This window comes from Egretta garzetta, unplaced genomic scaffold (assembly GCF_000687185.1).
Source record: "Egretta garzetta isolate BGI_Z169 unplaced genomic scaffold, ASM68718v1 scaffold467, whole genome shotgun sequence".
In the NCBI taxonomy this organism is placed as follows: domain Eukaryota; kingdom Metazoa; phylum Chordata; class Aves; order Pelecaniformes; family Ardeidae; genus Egretta; species Egretta garzetta.
Genome location: NW_009260196.1, coordinates 1,520,686 through 1,538,394, shown reverse-complemented (window position 1 = coordinate 1,538,394; position 17,709 = coordinate 1,520,686).

Below are 17,709 nucleotides of genomic sequence, written 5' to 3'. Positions count from 1 at the left end.
CCATCCTCCAGTGGAAACGGTCTCCATCAGAAGCAGACAGTCGTGGCTTTTAATATAATTCAGTGGCAGATAATACAAAGCAGTACTTTCACAACTGGAGCATGGATGAAAAATGACACAGTCCAGGAACATGACAAGTAACAGGCCTGTGGGGTGAAGTTCTGACTGGCTTTAACTGGAAAGCTTGTTTTCTCTTGAGCACACGTGTTTGCCAACTTCAAATGGCACTTACTATTTTTGGTAAGGCTGTTGCAAGCCCTCACACATGCTTCATCCAGCACCGGTTCAATAGTCTATGATAATCATTTGGTATTAAATGCTGGCAACGGAGCCAGAAGGTTTCCTTCATGCATCCTCCTACCACTGCCAAGGCAATCAAATTAATTCTGTTAACAGCCTGCCAAGTCAACTAGCCCACTAAACTGTCCCGTCTTAAAAATGAAATCGAGACATTCATATCAAGCCGTGCTGTTTCCCCACCGAGTGTGACGGCTGGAGCCCTGCCAGCGGGAACGACTGCTATCATCAGACGATGCCATGCGATGGCTCTAATGAGCTGACATTTCCTGTTGCTAAATTGCCACGTCTGAAAGCCAAACCAAATAGTGTTCAACCTCTTCAGAAACCAGACGATGGTTTCTGACTTTTCCTTCTGCCTTCTGTTTCCTCGCTTTCGACGTTTCTCCATCCAAACCTGCCTAGATAAAGAGGCCTGAAGTCAAACACTGCTCCCGCACCACATGGAAGATATTAGACTGCTCTGCAAAAGGACGGTGTCTCATGTTCCTTCCCCAGCCTTCGCAGTCTGCCCTGCAAACTGAACCATCCCTGTGTGAATCGAACACCATGGGCACAGGTTGCCCACACTGGCCTGGCTGTACCACAGAATCCCAGAATGGCAGGGGTTGGAAGAGACCTCGGGAGATCACCCAGTCCAATCCCCCTGCTCAAGCAGGCTCACCCAGAGCAGGGGGCACAGGACATCGTCCAGGTGGGCTTTGAATATCTCCAGAGAAGGAGACTCCACAACCCCCCTGGGCAGCCTGTGCCAGGGCTCTGGCACCCTCAGAGTAAAGAAGTTCTTCCTCATATTCAACTGAAATCTCTTATGTTTCAGTTTGTGCCTGTTGCCCCTTGTCCTGTCGCTGAGTGCCACGGTTTTGCCCTGGGTCCAGCCCTGAGCTCGGTTTCCTTCCATACAGGTGACTCTCCTCTGGCTGCTTCTTTCAGCAACACCCAACAACAGAGGCAGAAGGCAGATTTCAAATACCCTTTCTAGGATCTCCAGGGAATCAGCGCAGAGCATTCGAGTTGCTGTCACTAGTACACCATTTGGCACCATGAAATGTTAATGCTTCTCTTCAGAACAATTGCCTTAAGTTTTTCACCTAAAGGAGTACTCTTTGGGGGGGCAGGGGGGAGGAGGGAGTGTTAAACCACCAGCATGTGTTAAAACCATGGTGGTCTTCAGCCCACCAGTGCACATTGAGATGTAGATATTTTTTCTGAAGCCAGTGCACAACAGGCACAACCAAGGGATATTAATGGGAATAAAAATTACAGGCTCAGGCCTTCCATGCCAATACAGAGCTAAAAAACCAGCCAGCAATCCCCTGTAATTCTTAACACAAGCTCCTCAGCATAGTTAGTGAGCTATCAGACAGAGTTGAACAAGCAAGAGAGAGATGTTTTGCTAGAAAGAGGGTGGAAAATGGGAATGGCAGAAAGATTTGGCACACAGCAGTGTCATTTTTCTACACTGTTATTTGCTAGGCTAGGATAGAGCTGGAGAGGGGATTTTATCTACCTGCACCAAGCTGCTCTATTAAGACTATGGACTAAATGGGGACCTGTTTAGCTGGCAGCATCATTTTCTTCATAGCCTTTACTTTTGCTCTCCAAACGGTGTATGAATTTCATATGCCTCAAGATGTACTTGCAGACTTTTCCCTAATCCACTGCACTGTAGCCTTGGCTACAGGAAAATAAGATGGTAACGCCCCAAAGATATCTCAAATAGACTTTTACCTAAGACAGGTCCCATAAGATAACCTGTTGCTTCCCTGATGATTCTGGGATAGAGAAGTCAGTGCATTGTGGTGCAATACAATCGCTATGTACAGCATGTATTCCTTATCATTTCAAAAGCATCCACTTCATCCCTCCCCACATTAATACGGCAAAGATTTCCAAGGAGGCTTAAAGCATAGGGAAAATTAATGTAGAAAATAGGTACTGATGTGGATAAAAATAATTTCCCTCTCAAAGCACTGAGAAAAGCTACTGATGCCGCATACTGCTCTCCTCCTTACCCCAACCACTGCCCCTTGCTGGGGATTTCCATTACCAAGACACTGCAATCTAAGTTACCAGTCTGCATGGTTGCACAGAACCAAACCAGCCTTCTGCCTTTGTGTTTAATTAACTTTGAACTTCTGAAATTACTAATTAGGAAAACCTGATGCTTCTCTGAGGTACTGATCTATTTTGTGTAACCTGGCCAAAGGCCCATTGTATACAAAACAGACGTAATGAGCTGTGTAGTTTAAAGAGAGCTATATATTGCGTCAAGTGATCAGAAGGTCAATAATATTCTTATACAACCATTGCTCCTTCAGGCTTTTCTTTAAAAAGCTTTGTGTAGCAAAAAAAAAAAAAAAATAGTAAAAAAGCAGCATAAATATAATAGCATTCCAGGTACGCAATGCTAATGAGAATTGGGTAAATTATGTCATGTTGAATAAGAAATGCCCCAAATCTCAACAGGGGACTGGAAATCAGTTCCATGCGAATGTGCTCAACTTAGCCGGTCCTGAGAAAAGGTTTGGATCCTGTCAGAATAAATGTGCACATGAAATCCCGAATTTTGAATAGTTTGGAAATAGAGCAAGGATGATATATAGCATTACATATGGTGTTCACTTGATGGTTAGCATTTCTGCCTCAAAACCCAAGTAGGAAAGGGCTTCAACCTTATGTGAAAAATCAGTAAGTACTAATTGAACCTGTCAAATTATTTTGCTCATGTTTAGTTCAAGCTCCAGATGAAAGCTGGCTAAAGTGCCATGGTGAGCACTTGAACTGAGCCACCTGAAAGTGGTATGGGCCACAGAGGGTGCTCAGCATTTAGAAAAATTCATTCACTTTCTTACATGCCAATACAGGAGCTCAGATCCTAACAGTAAGTACCCAATTGAAAATTACCTACGAATATTAGATTCACAAGTCTGAGACGCACAAAGAAGCAAACAAAATCTGCAAACTGACCCCCCACCCCCCAGAGCAAATCTCATCCCATCTCATCCCAGTCAGGAACAAAGCGGAGTTTTCCATACACTGGAGGTTTTTCTGGAGTTCGTAAAGTGCACTTATAGGAGCGATTTCCAATTTCAAGACCTTCTTAGGAATGTATATATGTCTGATTTTCTACCTACTCAGACGACCATAAAATCTTGTCATTCCAGCTTAGAAAGAAACTATCACATTCCCATCACAGCAAAAGCTCGAGGTTTCTTCTATGTGAGATTCTAGTATTAGAAATTCTCTATCTTTGAAGTGACTGTGCTGTTTCATTGCCAACCATCTGGCATACACAGTGCTAGGCACCATAACAGTTGGGTTTGATGCGCTAAGTGGCAAAGGACACTTAGCAATTAGCTTCAGTGTAGAAATGAGTTTGGCTTTAAGGGCAATGTCACTTGAAATCTAAAAGGCAATATTTAAAATATAGGAGGAATTATTTGCAATTACTGTGTTAATACAGGCAATGCGGTTTTATGTGCGTTATGATATATATTACTTTCTGTTGACGCTTCTTTTTGTTTTCTGATGCAACAGCTGGGTTCATATGAACTGCATGTAATTACAAGAGGCGATCTTCCAAATTACTTTTTCTCTGAGAAGTCCCAGAGAAGAAAACAGGACCTTGTGTTAAAAGAATGCCCGCAGGATCAGCTCTGCTCTCTTTCGACCAAGAGGAAAACGCAAGAAGAAAAATTCAAGTGACTTTCCGTTCCTATTTGCATGATATTTGCTTTCATTACCAGGCACACGTAGGTACGCTGACCTGTTGCTGGAAGGGCGAGCACACTGAAAAGAACAAGAAAAGGAAGGTTACACCCTGAGATGACGATGTACATTAATTGATTAAGAGAATGTTATGTCATTTCTGAATAGGCTTAGTGTCAAATTCATCCTTCCCTCACACTCTGGCAGCATTAACAGCATGCTGTTGATAATATAACTGGAGCTCTCACTAACTTTGACAGGTCTGCAAGGCTATTTTGGAGGGATTTAGTGGTTTTGAATAGCTTATTTCACTAACCCATAAAGAAACACTTTCCTTCCACACAAGCACGAGCAGTTATTTTCTGTACTTAATAAGGCCAAGGTAAAGAAAACCCAATTGCATATTTTTAAATATTTTATCTTTACACAAGCCTGGGTTATGCAGAGCACAGAGCCATATACATACTTTTACAGAGAAGGTAATAATATCTGACAAAATCTCAAGAACTTCCTAACTCACATGTCAAGTTTTTCAAGCGGGAGTACAAAATTCAACAGAGGTGTTATTAAGGATAGGAACCTCCCCACTCGATAAGGTGCTGCATCTTCTGCTCATCTCCAGGGGCAGAGAAGCAATGGAAGGTCAACAACATCTGCGCGTTTCCTACAATGCTGCAGTATGATATCAAACCACCATTTTTTCTTCCAAGTGTGAGTGGTAGATCTATGCCTATAAATAGTCCTGCAGCCATATGTAGGGCCTGTCTATTTATTATAGAGATTTCCTAACGTAGGGGGTGAGAATGTGGGAAAAATGGAGAGAAAAGCTGCAAGAGTGAAGGGATTCAGACTTTTCCCAATACTCTTGGGTAAGTTTTTGCATCTAAAAAGCCTGTGTTCTGCGGTGAACTTCTGATAACGTACTGATTTCTAGCCATTACAAAAATCCTGTGCAACCAGTGTTGAAAAGTTAGCTTCAACTTCTTTTCTATATTATTACTATATATAAAAGAGTTTCAAAACCCCTCACTGTTTCACATAACCTTTCCCACATGACATAAGAAATACTAGCAGGCTAAAGACTGCTATGCAATACGCTACTACAGAACGGAATTAATATCGATCACCTCTGGCTCATCTACATGAACAATCCAGGAGAAGAAACAGTTAAGAAGCAGAAATAATTAAAAATAATAATCATCATCATCTACCTCCATGTGAGTCCCTGTTCATTAGTCACCGAGTGTTTTGGTGGTTATTTTTTCATCTTGTTTAGATTAAGGGTCATGGTGATATGCTGTCATCATTACAGTACTGTGCCTATGTGCCCCAACAACTCATAGATCCTCGTACATAGGAAGCTCATTAAAACTACAATCATTTACTACTAGCTTTAGATTTCTTCAAAGTCGACCCTCATCTCTGTAAAAGCCTTTAAATGTTTTCTGATTGGCAGCCAAGGCCTTTTTTCAGTGGGTCAGCGGAGATGGTTATGTCCCCCTTTCACCGGGGCTAAGAGTGGTTTCAGATGTTACCTTCTTCATATCCTGCCCCACGCTGTCCCAAGTAGATCTGGGATCCATTTGGAGCCCCGCACTTAGTCATCACGTTAGTCATAGGCGACGAAAACATTCTGTTCCCGTTCGCCGGCCAAACACTAAATCTCTGCCCTGGAGGATAGGCAATAAATACAACACTATTGTGCGCCGAGAAAGCCCGGCTCAGCTGGGTAATGCAGGAAGCACATCGTGTGATTAATTAATACGCATTAAATGCTGCTGAATGGTAAACTTCTGAAGATGACCTCCCCTTGTTTTTCAAGCCTGACCTTCAGGGGCGTTAGAAGAGAGGAGAGAGACGTCCCAAACTGGCACCGAGGAGGGCTGTGTCGGCACTCATTTACACTAGGCAAATGTGGTAAAAGGAAAGAAAAAAATAAAAAATTGATTCCAAATGCCATCATAAAACATACTCTATTTTAATCGCTGTGTTTTACAGAAAAAGACTGTAAGCAGACAGAGCCAAAATGCAGTCTCCATAGCTTTGACCAAGCACAAACACTGAGCGTACATCTCACTTCCAGGATTCTATGTAGCCTTTGACAAATATCTTTACTCGTTGTTTGAAAATAAAGGATAAGCATAGTGGTAAGACCCGTGAAAAGCAATCAAATAAACGCCACCAGTATAAACCTGCGAAAAAATCTGAAAAGTAAGCAATGCCTCCATCGGCAAATTGTTGCAGCACTTCACTGTTATAGTTACTATAATGTTATAATATCCTCCTTAGCAACCGCCTATGGTTTGTTTAAGCTACATAAATTTTGAAGAGGTTGACATTGCGATGACTCAGTGGATAATATAGTTGGGTTCTTGCTAAGCTACAAGTAAAATTTAATCCCATCTCATTTCAGCAATGACACCTGATTGAACTTGTCCGGCGTCTCATACATCAGAGGACAGCCACCCTGATACAAGAGATGAATTGCCTGAGAAAAATGACTGGAGAGGACCAAAACAACCACCATAGTAATTCACTCCTCTACTTCAGTTCGAAAAGGAGGTGACTATTCCTGTCTTGCCCAGCCTTGAAGAAAGCGACTTTCCCAAGGTCACCCAACAGTACATGGACTAGAGTCCAAGTAGCCAGGATCCTACCCCAGTACTCTCCCCATTAGGTTAGAGAGGAGATGCTTCATTTCGACGCTGTCCTTTATTTCCAGCAATGAATGCACACTGTACCTTCTCTGTTTAATGCAGCATGGATTCTGTTTGCATGCTTTAACTCTGGGGCACCTCATTTCTCTCCCATCATCACCTACACATTAGGGAGCAGGTCGTTCAGTGTGCATCATTGATCGCTGTCTCTTTGCACCCATTTTTCACAACACTGCTGGAATTAGCAGTTTCTGAGCATTCACAAAACAGTATATTTCACTACTGAAGTTCCTCCAGTAAACAGTAGCAACCTGATTACGATGTTCTCAGGGGTGGCCCCCCCAAGTCCCTGGCATCTGGAGTGTGTCGCATTTGTATTACGCTGTGACTTTTGCAGCCGGCAACCGGGCTCGTGTCTGCCCCTGGTATGAAACTTCCTCTAACTCAGCCACAAGTCCATGCCCCTAAGTTTCTAGGGCCATTCGGCCATTAAAATGTCATAGCTGGGGTTTTCTACAAAGCCTAGCTAGGAAGGTGTTTTCGGCTTTTGGTGACAATTCCCGCTACAGTGAACTTTGTGATTTCCTAACAGCAACTGACCTGAGTCAGTGTAGAAAATAAAGGAGTAGATTGCTTCAGAAGGCTGCGAAAGCAAGCACAGATCAGTCTTTGCTGTAGTATCACTAACGCCGTATTCTGCTCCCCCGCTTCACCAACTGGAATGGGAGCGAAGAGAGCTGAGAAGTTACCATGGTGGCTGCAATAACAACCGATTGGTTTTCTCTGTCTGGGAGCCATCTGATCTGTTTTGCATTCAAAGCCCTTGCTGGAAGGAGTTATGGCTCTGTGAATATTATTGTGTTCTTAGTCATACGTTTATTAGATACAAAATATTTTCACTGAGCACTTCCATTATAAAGCACTTTAACATTTTTATAGGCTTTAGCCAGTGCTATTCTTTGCCTTGGTGGCTGTGCCTCCCACTATCCCTTTCCCTCTCCCAGATACAAGAAAATGATGGTTTAGTCCAGGAGACAAATGCTGAGGGCATCAGCAGATGTGGTTTTGCTTCTCCATGCTCTGACTCAGGGTCTTCTCCAGATCCCCAGATGAAGTCAGTGCAGCTGACTGTTTCCAAGGGGGTTTGGATCAGGCCTTTTTCATGATCCTGGGGAAGTCGCTTTGCCCCCTCTGCCCAGCACACACTTTTGTGAAACAGGGATGGCAAGAGGAACCCGTTTGCCTGGGAGCTGCCGTACACCTGACTGCATGTTATCATAATGATGGATAAGGAAACAGATAATGGTCCGGCCATTATTACTACAGGTGGAAAAGAAGTAATTTTAGTTTATAGTTCATTGTTGTTTAAAGTATTCAGAACTAAAAAAGGAAATATCTGATGACTGATGATGTGTTTATATTGACTTTCTTCCCATCCACTTTTTCCTAACACGAAGAAATACTTCCTCAGCGCAGGAGCACGGTGTTAAAGAGGAAGGTGGGGCTGAGTGTACTGCAAGACCCCGAGGGGGCTCCTCGTGGTCCCAGAGAGGGGACAAAGCTGTGCTGGCCCATCGGGGGCTGGCGGTGGCCGGGATAGGGAGCCTCGTGGCTGGCTTCCCCACTCGGAGGTGCTTTGCTGCTGGGGGATTCCTGGTCCCTCCCCACCCCCGCTTCTCCGCGTGTCCCTGCCTGCTCACCGCGCTTGCGGAGTCCTCCGGCTTCATTGATTTGTTTGTTTCTTCACGCAGAGCTCTCCAAGATCAACCCCGAGCCATGGGCGAGCTCTGGGAGAGGTGGCAGAGGAGGAGAGCAGCAAGCCCTTAAAAGTGAGGCTCTGCGGCCGTCGCAGGAGGCGGCTGTGCCAAAATGTGAAATGATTGCCTATCCCCACATTTGCAAGGTTTTACAGCTCCGTTCACACTTCCATCTGTCTCCCTTCCCCCTTCCCTCTCTTCCCCCTCCCTTCCCCTCTCTTTCTGTCGGATGCTTCAATGAAAAGAAAATGTATGGAAGTGGTTCCAAGAGCTGTTTTCTCTGCCCTGGTGCTAGTCGGTACATGCTCCCGGCTGGCTCAGCCCTGCCTTCTCCCTGCCCGGCTCCAGAACTCCTCCAGCCTCACACAAAAGATGGATCACGTTACCATTCGTTTGCTGCCTCCTGGGCCCCAGCCCCCAGAGCGGGTGAGTGCATCCTTAAAAGTGCCAGGTACATGCAGCTCCCTGCCCCCCTGCCCCTCCTTGATGGGATAAAATTCCCTTTCCAGGGAAAAGTGTGAAATTCAAGTATTTTCTGAGACAAAAAAGTAAATGATGCTAACTTTCTGCATAGGGACGAGTGGTAGGAAAACCCAGGTTGTCTTCCTTCCTGGTCTAATCAGGAGATCACCCGATAAATTTAATGATTCAGAGTACGCCCTCAGTTTTGAGGACAGGCTGCCCGAGTGGCACTGTGCTTGTCCCGCATCCCCAGGGTCAGCTTTGGAGGTGTTCCAGCAGGGAAGGTGGGATCCCTGCTCCCTCCAGCCTCTGCTCCTGCCTCAGCACGCCGCAGAAGCAGCTTGCCTGGCCTGCATGGCCAAATGAATTTTGCCAGGACTTCTGAACTTGCTCTGGTCAACCAAGCCCAAGCAGCAACTGCAAAAGGCCTTCTTCTTCCCTTGCCCTTCCTCTGCCCTCCTCGTCCCATCCCGTTCCTTATTCTCTTGCACCTTTGCCTCCCTCGTTTTCTCCCTGTATCTCACTCCAGGGCCCTTGGACCTCAGTACTGCTGTGTCCCCGTGATAAGGCTGCAAAGTGCAAAGCTTGAAAACCTTGACCGAGCCTCTAACCTGGGTTTCATGCTCCTCTTCTTCCAAATCCCGATGGCCACTTTTGTCTAGGGTTGGATCTGATCTCAGCAGCTATTTCAAGAATTCAGAGTTGTTCACCGCCTCCCTTCTGCTGGCTCAAACCCAGATCAAATCTGGATTTCAGGGACTGAATTTTCACTTGGATATTTCTGTATTCAGACACTGTTCATGGCATAGAGACCGCGCTGTGGCCGGCTGTGCAAAGGGGATTTGCAAACGGCGTATTGCAAATGCAACGATACAGGTGCTTACTGAGTATCATAACGCATTTATAACACAATCATAGTTGCTAGTAAGAGTACTGAAATAAAAACTATTGGCTTTATGCAGTGTTAGGGATTTGCAATGATTGATTTTTATAGAGAAAGAGAGATCCCCAAATGGCCTAGTCTGAATGAATAGTTAACATTCTGGAAAATATTTCAAGTAATAAATTCATAAAACACACTCAAAGAACGTGTTTACTTGACTGACATTGGTATAAAAAAATGAGCTCAGAAAGTAAGATCTTGTATGGCAGGAGGCAGCCGAGACTGATTTTCCGGAGGTGAATGGGAAACTTAAAAACGGAGCGGCGAACGCTGATGGGCCCTGAGCCCAGTGGCATTTGTGGTGCCCTTCCAAAGACGCGGTGCCCGGCTGAGAGGCATAGCAGCAGTGTGCAAACAAGCCCATTTTTCAGGTTTGTTTCTTGGCCTTGCCTCCGCAATGATGCCTCACCTACACTACAGCCAGTGACTCATCCTGCGGTTATTGCTGCTGTCATTCTGGTCCAAATGGCTCGGAGGAAGGGAAGCACTGATAGAGACACTTCGGGGGATTAAAATCACCGTGTCTGCCATGCTTTAGAACAGCTTTGCTATAAGGAACCCGCTTTCTCCGTGATTACTTTGTTATGAATTCACTTGTGCAACACCTTCTTGGAACAGCACAGTTTGTTTCTGGAAGCAGGAATTAGTGACAGGAGATTCATTATAGACAGGGAATATTTTCATTAAGGAAAAGCTGTCAGGTCAAGTCAGGCTTTTATATTACTGTTTGTAAAACAAGGTGTTTACATACCTGTAAACCTGCCATATATATATATATATTTTTTTTTTTTTTTTCCCTGATGAAAGCCACCTTTAGAAAAGTAGGTGGAAACAGTTCTTTGGCTCTGGCGGCAGAGCGAGAGCAGAAAAGGCCAAGCCGCCGCGCTTCCCTGCCCCTTCCTCCCTTTGCGAGGTGCCTGGGGTGGCCGAGCACCCCCCAATCTCAGCAGCAACCCCTGCAAGCACCAGGGAAGTGCGGGGCGCACCCCACCGTGGCTGGCAGCACCCCCGGCTCTCCCGCCCCGCAAGGCTGTGGGCAGGGAGGGTGCGGGCTCCTGCCCATCACTTCAGCTGTCCCCAGCCCGGCGGGAGAAGCCTGGATCTTTGCTGTAATGCTAATAACGAGGCTACGCTAGGTGATAAATAAAATGGCTAAGAACTCACCGTGCTGTGTATTCCTCCTCTGCAGGCAGCCAGACAACTGCTTTATCGAGATTATCATCTCTGAGGGAAAGTATTTATAATTTGGCAACGGTGGCCATAGTGTTTAGACAATTCAGTCAATGGAAAACCCTGAGGGAAAAAGCAAACTAAAACAAAAGCATGAAGACAGAGGGATGTAAGGGGAGTGCAAATCCCACTTGATAAACTGTGTCTTTAAACAAAACCCGGCCTCTTTTGCCCATGGTGAATTCATCAGGACTCTTACTTTCTCTACTTCAGAGTGTTTTGCCTCCCAAAGGTGAAGGAAAACAGGCTTGCTAGATAAACAATATAAATTAATGCAGAAATCAGATGCTCAAATCAGAAACGGGAAAACTGGAAACCACACAGCATCTTTCCTTTCCTTACCCCGGGGCTGGTGCAGTTGGTACCAGACATTTTTACTCTGCAGTGAACTCACATGTCCCCTAATTTACCCTGCCATTTGCCCACCCCCAGGAAAGCAAAATTTGCGTTCAGATAAACACAGACCCACTCCCGAGCCTACGCAGACTATTTAATGAAGAGCTTCCGAGCGGAAACCGCACATCATTTCCCCAAATTAAGGGCTGCTTGATAGGAACCCTTCGTCCTGCTCGGGGATAAACAGAAATCAGGCGGCGAGGGGCCAGCTCACCTCCTGAACTCCCATCCCCGCGCAAGCACCAACCATTCGGCTGTGCAAACACAGACCTGTGCCTCTGCTGGGAAAAATAAAAGCAGCCGGGTTTGCTGCTGGCCTGGCTCCGGCGAGGGTGGAGCTGGCTTTGCAGGCGTAGGGCTGGAAATGCCTGTCTCCTCCGCGGCGAAAAACCTGGAGGGTGGCCAGGCTCCACTGGTCTGACGGCTGCGGGGAGGAAGGAGCCGTAAGCCAGCAATTAGTAATCCTGCTACTAACAGGAAAGATTGCTGGGAAGTATAAACAGGGTCGCTGTTTATATGTGAGTTAGCGTAGGAAGTCGTCTTGATGATGGTTGGGGTTTTGGGGTTGGGTTTTTGGGGTTGTTTTTTGGGAAAGCTGCCTTGCATAGGAAAGGCTGCGGTTTGTGAGAATCGTAGTGCCTGGGTGAGGAACAACTTCGTGCACGGAGGTTTGGGGCTGGTTTTAGGGACTTACCTCACCAATAGTATGCATATATAATCACACATTAATGACCTCCATAGCATAAGATGGTATATACCGAGTTTTACGCTTACGTTTTGGGGTGCAGGGGGAGGGCATTGGACTTCCAGAGCGATTGCTTTTTATTTTTCCTTCTTGTTTTAGCGGCATTCAAACGTTATCACGTACACACAGATCGCCCACAAAGATCCCTGCAGGTTTTGAAGGGATAAGAGCTTTTCTAAGCAGCATGAAAAATAAACTCATGAGCAACTCACAAAGTAGTCATAATAATAAGCACAGACTTAAGGAAAAGAGAGACAGTATAGGCTTTAGAAAGGGGATTAGTTTGTTTGTGCAAACTGCACAGCAAAGAAATACGACTCTTGAAGAACTGTTGGCATCACTTAATGATCCAGAGGCCTGAGATGAGAGAAAATAAGGCCTAGAGAGTAACTGGACTTCTAATTTTCACCGACTGCACAAGGCTCCGCTCTTGTCAGTCACCTTCTGCTTCTCTTTTACTCCCACTGTTCCTCCGAAATTTGAAGGGCTGTGCTGCTAGTGCAGAAGGGTATGGGCACGGTGCCCCTGTATTTAGGAGGTAGACAGAAGCCAGGTGGGTAAACAGCAAATAAAGCCCTAGATAAGCTTTTTTGGTATGTGTGAAAAGATAAACTCTCAAATACAGAGGGGAGATGTGGGGAAATCTTAACTTTCCAATCTATCCATCCATCCATCCATCTGTCCATCCATCTCTCTATTCATCCATCCATCCCCACGAAAGAGAACGGATCACACAGGGGGCGAGTTGGAAAAGGAGCCATCAGAACACAATGACAAATATCCCTGAGTTCTTACAAATTAAGAATGCTAATTTATTAATAATACTAAAAATGAAGTATGCTAGGCTAGTGGACAATGACAAAGCATGCCTCTTGGAACATCATCTCACACGTTTCCTTGCAAATGTAAATTTGAAATCAGTCTCTTAAACATACCAGCCGTATCCCTATTGGAACTCACAACCGTGTGTAGTTTGGCCAGTCCATCTAACCGCTGAATTAAAGGGAAAAACAGACATGCGGTGGGGTGCAGGAATGATTAGTGATGACATAGATCACATTTGGAGCAACGGGGCAGAACGACAACATAACACGAAGAGGAAATTATCTCTGACATGCCCTTCGTTTTCTTTAATGGCATATCGTTTCTGATCCAAATGATGTAAGGTCCTCAAGCGCTGTTTGACAGTACCTGGAGGAGACAACCTTAAAAATTTGCCAGTTTTGTCTTAGTTAAATAGATATGGTTTCTTCAGTGCTCCCCGCACTTCCCGGTACTTACTTTAGAGTGCTCCTAATCGGAGGCAGCGATATTTAGCTCTCAAGCAATTGGCAGGTTTTAAAGAATCATTGTATGTTTTTGCACTCAAGTGATAAATCTGGATGTGAGTTCCTGGCACGGCCAACGGGAATGTGGATGTGTGCTGCAGAAGACAGGTTTACAGCATTAAAACCTGGGAGAAATAATTATGTGAGCCACTTTGGATGAAATCCTAATTAAGCCTTATTGGGGTTTGAAAGTTTGGATTTACAATATATTTCACTCATCGTTTTTCATTTTCATGAACTTCTGGCAGTTTCTGCTTCCAGCTGGGACAAGAAGCAAAGTGGCTAAAAGCACTATGAAGGAAACTGTGGGAAACCCATATACTTTCAGGAGGGCACGCTGATGAGAAACCTTGCTCTTTTGAGACACAGAGCTCCCTCATATTAACCAGGCTGAAGAGTATGAAGTAAAAATCAAGGAGCTGCAATATTTTGTGGGTGCATTCTAGGGAATTTCCCTTGCATTTTCCATGCAAGGGAAAGAAAACGCCTGGGATTCAGTTCTGTTTTCCCCAAGGAACACTTGCCTTAAGGCAGGGAACTGCAGAAAATGCAGAACTCCCATCCTGGACAAGGATCAGAGAAAACCAGACCACATTCCCTCCAAAGGGAAGTGTAATGCACTGGTCTGGGCCTTTGCTAATGATCACGTGCACCCATGCTGCGTTCTCCAGTCTCTATGCGCTGCGCAAGCGGGAGCAGTAAGTTGGGTGCAATAGGAAGGACTGCACTGGTAGCCTTTCTTCTGAATTTGTGAGCATTTCAACCGGCGCTGAAAATTGTTAACTTGCTGTCTTAAATTTTTTGCAATAGTATTCCCTGGATTGTTAGAATAGGCTACTGTCAGTACCAAAAATTCGCATTTTAAAGGCCCTAGATTTCACTCCAGGTAACATGGTCTGCAAAACGCTGCAAGAACTGGACCACGGACTCTTGCAAAGGGGAAGGATGTAGAAGTCCAGAAGAGACCATAAAAAATGCGTTCTGTTGTAAGACATATGTTCGGCACTTGTCCACGGTTTGTGAAACATCTGAGCCTGGTTGTGTGCTCACCTCAGCCACGAAATGACTTCACAGACTCCTGCGTCACAAATTTACACCTGCACCCTACCTAGACCTCAGAGCCTATAGGAAAGCTGATTCTGCTCACCGTCACCACCTTGCTTTCTCATGTGGCTAAGGAGGTAGCAACTCCAAGGTTAGGCTTGCAACAGTGTGACTATGCACTTGTTTGGAAATTTGGCTAATATGTTCATAAATAACGTAAATATCAAAGAATGCAAAGTGTTGTACAGTGGCAACACCCATTACCTCCAGCACTGGCAAGCATTATGTTATATAAACATTTATGTAATACAAAAATTCCATTAATTTAGATAATAAAGATTAATACACTAATCTAAAACCACACACCCCCGAAGAGAGCTTGAGTGTTTTTTCCATCAGATCCTTGTAACAAGAACCCAAACAACTTCTGGTTTCAAATGCCTTGAATAGGTAATTTTAAGTATAGAAGTTGGATTGTAGCTGTCTTCGTGCCTCTTGTGTAGAATTCATAAAATAAGCCTATCTCCAGAGGTTAGTGGGACAGGCTGAGAAGAGTAGACTTGCTGGTAAGAGAAATGGCAAAGAAGTGGTGGAGGTGAAGGCCCTGGGTTGGAGGAGCGCCTAAGGACCTCCCCGACTGTTGGACCTTTGAGCCTAGAGAGCACTTTCTGTTTTATTGGGACTACTCACATACTCAAAGCTAAAGAGATGCTCACTTTCCTCTTTGCTCCCCACATAGAAAACTTGTGAAGGGGATGTACCTAGCGTGTCTATTTAGGCAAGAAAGGGGACAATCAGGAGGAAAAAAAATCATGTGTGCAGTGAAGCTACTGGATGATAACATGGTGAATGCTCTCCTAAGGTTAAAGAATGCAACAGATGTTCCAGAAGGAAAAGATACCTTCTCCCGGGGTTATACTCGTTGTGCTAAAATTACAAGGTCCTCCCCATCAACGTTTACTTTTTGATGGCAACATCTGGATGGGCTGAGAGGAATCCTCGTCCACAGGAGCGAACTCAGCCTCCCCCCTAAAGGCAGTGACTGGTCCACCCAGGTTGCTTTGCTCCCACAGACTGTGACAATCCCATTCAATTTAAGGAGATAACAGTGCATCTGAGGTAACATATCTTAGGTCTTGCTCATGGGTGAGCACCCTGCCAAATTCAGCTGCCAAATTTCTCATTTCCAGCCACGACACAGGTTGCGTGCAAATCAAGGAACTGAAAAAGAGGTGCAAGAGGATACAAGTAGCTCTGCGGATGGATACCAGGGACTCAGCCCTCAAAATGAGGGCTGCCGCGAGCTTCTTTCTCACCTACAACACAGGCACAGTTCACCTAGGATATTTCCCAGCTCAATTCAACAGTTGCTTGTCAGCTTGCTGACTTTAAATACACATGCAATGACATGCTGTGGGCTTCTCTTGGGCTTGGGACTGGGCACATATCTCACTGCCTTCCAGAATCAAGATTTAAAAGCAGATTTTAAGACCTAAAAATCATGCAGTACAGAAAGGGTGTGGAATTAAGCTTCCACTTTAAGTGTCTCAGTAATCGAAGCCATGTCCAAACCCTCTGTCTGGTTTGGGCTATCTGGAAGTAGTCCAGCATGCTAGATTATCCAGATAGATAGTGAGTTATATATGTTAATGGGGAATTTAAGTAATACGATTTACAAATGGCAAGTAAACACTCCTCTGGTTTCCTAGCTAAATCTCAGGAATGCATCGCTTGGAATTTCACAGAGCAATCATAAAATCCCCAGCACACTCCTTGTATTCCTTCTTGGGGAAATACAGTACCGAAGACCATTACAACTCCCTTTTAAAAGCTGATTTTACTACTTAGGTCTGATTCTATAGAAAACAACATCACACCACATTGCAAACCCACGCTTTCATCACAGCCTTTGCGCTTTGTTAGTCTTTCTCATTCCCGCACACCCTACCAACAGCAGAATGCAAATGAAGACTGGAAGCCACCAGCACACATTGCAAACCCACGCTTTCATCACAGCCTTTACGCTTCGTTAGTCTTTCTCATTCCCGCACCAACAGCAGAATGCAAATGAAGACTGGAAACCACCAGCGGAGTGACAGAGCGATAAAGCCAGATTGATACCAATTTTCCTAATAAAATCCCAAACCATTCTATTTCAGGCCGAGTTTAATCCTAACCCTTACAATCTCACAGGGTCATGGCAGTGTTGGCCGAGTTTAATCCTAACCCTTACAATCTCATGCGGTCATGGCAGTGTTGGCCAAGTTTAATCCTAACCTTTACAATCTCACATGGTCATGGTAGTGTTGGCTGAGCTTTCTCTCAGAAACAAGCTCCCCCCGGCCACTGCTGGAGGCACAGGCCCTAAATTAGATTGCCTCTCAGCCGGGTATTGCATGGCAGCAGCGAGGAGTGGAAATAGCCTCCCTGCAAGGGTAATGAAATGCACGCTGAAAGCTTTTGCTGAAACTATACACCTTTCCTTATTCTTCTATTATCAAAATTGAGTTTACAGGAATTTTATTTAGGAGAGTATCTTTGCTTGTAACATTAGCAACTGCTATTAAAGATAATGAGTACGAGGCAAGGGGTAATAGGGAGAAGGCGATAGCTCTGACTGACATCTTTACTGGCATGGGACGATGGAGCAGTTCATGAAGCTTTTCTAGTGGTGGCCCAAAACCCAATCAAGATTGGCTCCATGCTGTCTTGCCAAGAATGCTGTAATCTTCCTCTGCAACCTCTTCAGCGGGAGCCAGTGACATAAGAGCTTCACAGGAGGTCACACGATTGCATCAGCAGACGTGCATAGGCGTTAAGTCTGCCCCGAAACCTGGGTTCTCTCTCTGGGGGAGGAGTATTTGGGGTAGGTTTAATGGGGGGGCAAAAGGGCACGTTTCTTTTTGAGGTGATTGGTACAGGCGTGCTACCATCAGCAAGGAGCCATCCTGGTGTCTCCAGAACCATTCTGGAGTATCTCTCTCCTTAAAATTACTGCACTTGTCTAAGTCTGAGGCTGGAGTTAATTTTCACTCAGAGGGGCAGGGACGGGCCCTGCTTTTCTGGTGGTCGGTTCTTGCTCTCTCTCCTCAGCCATATTGTTTGCGTTTTCTGCAACCTTCAAGCGATAAAAGGAGTA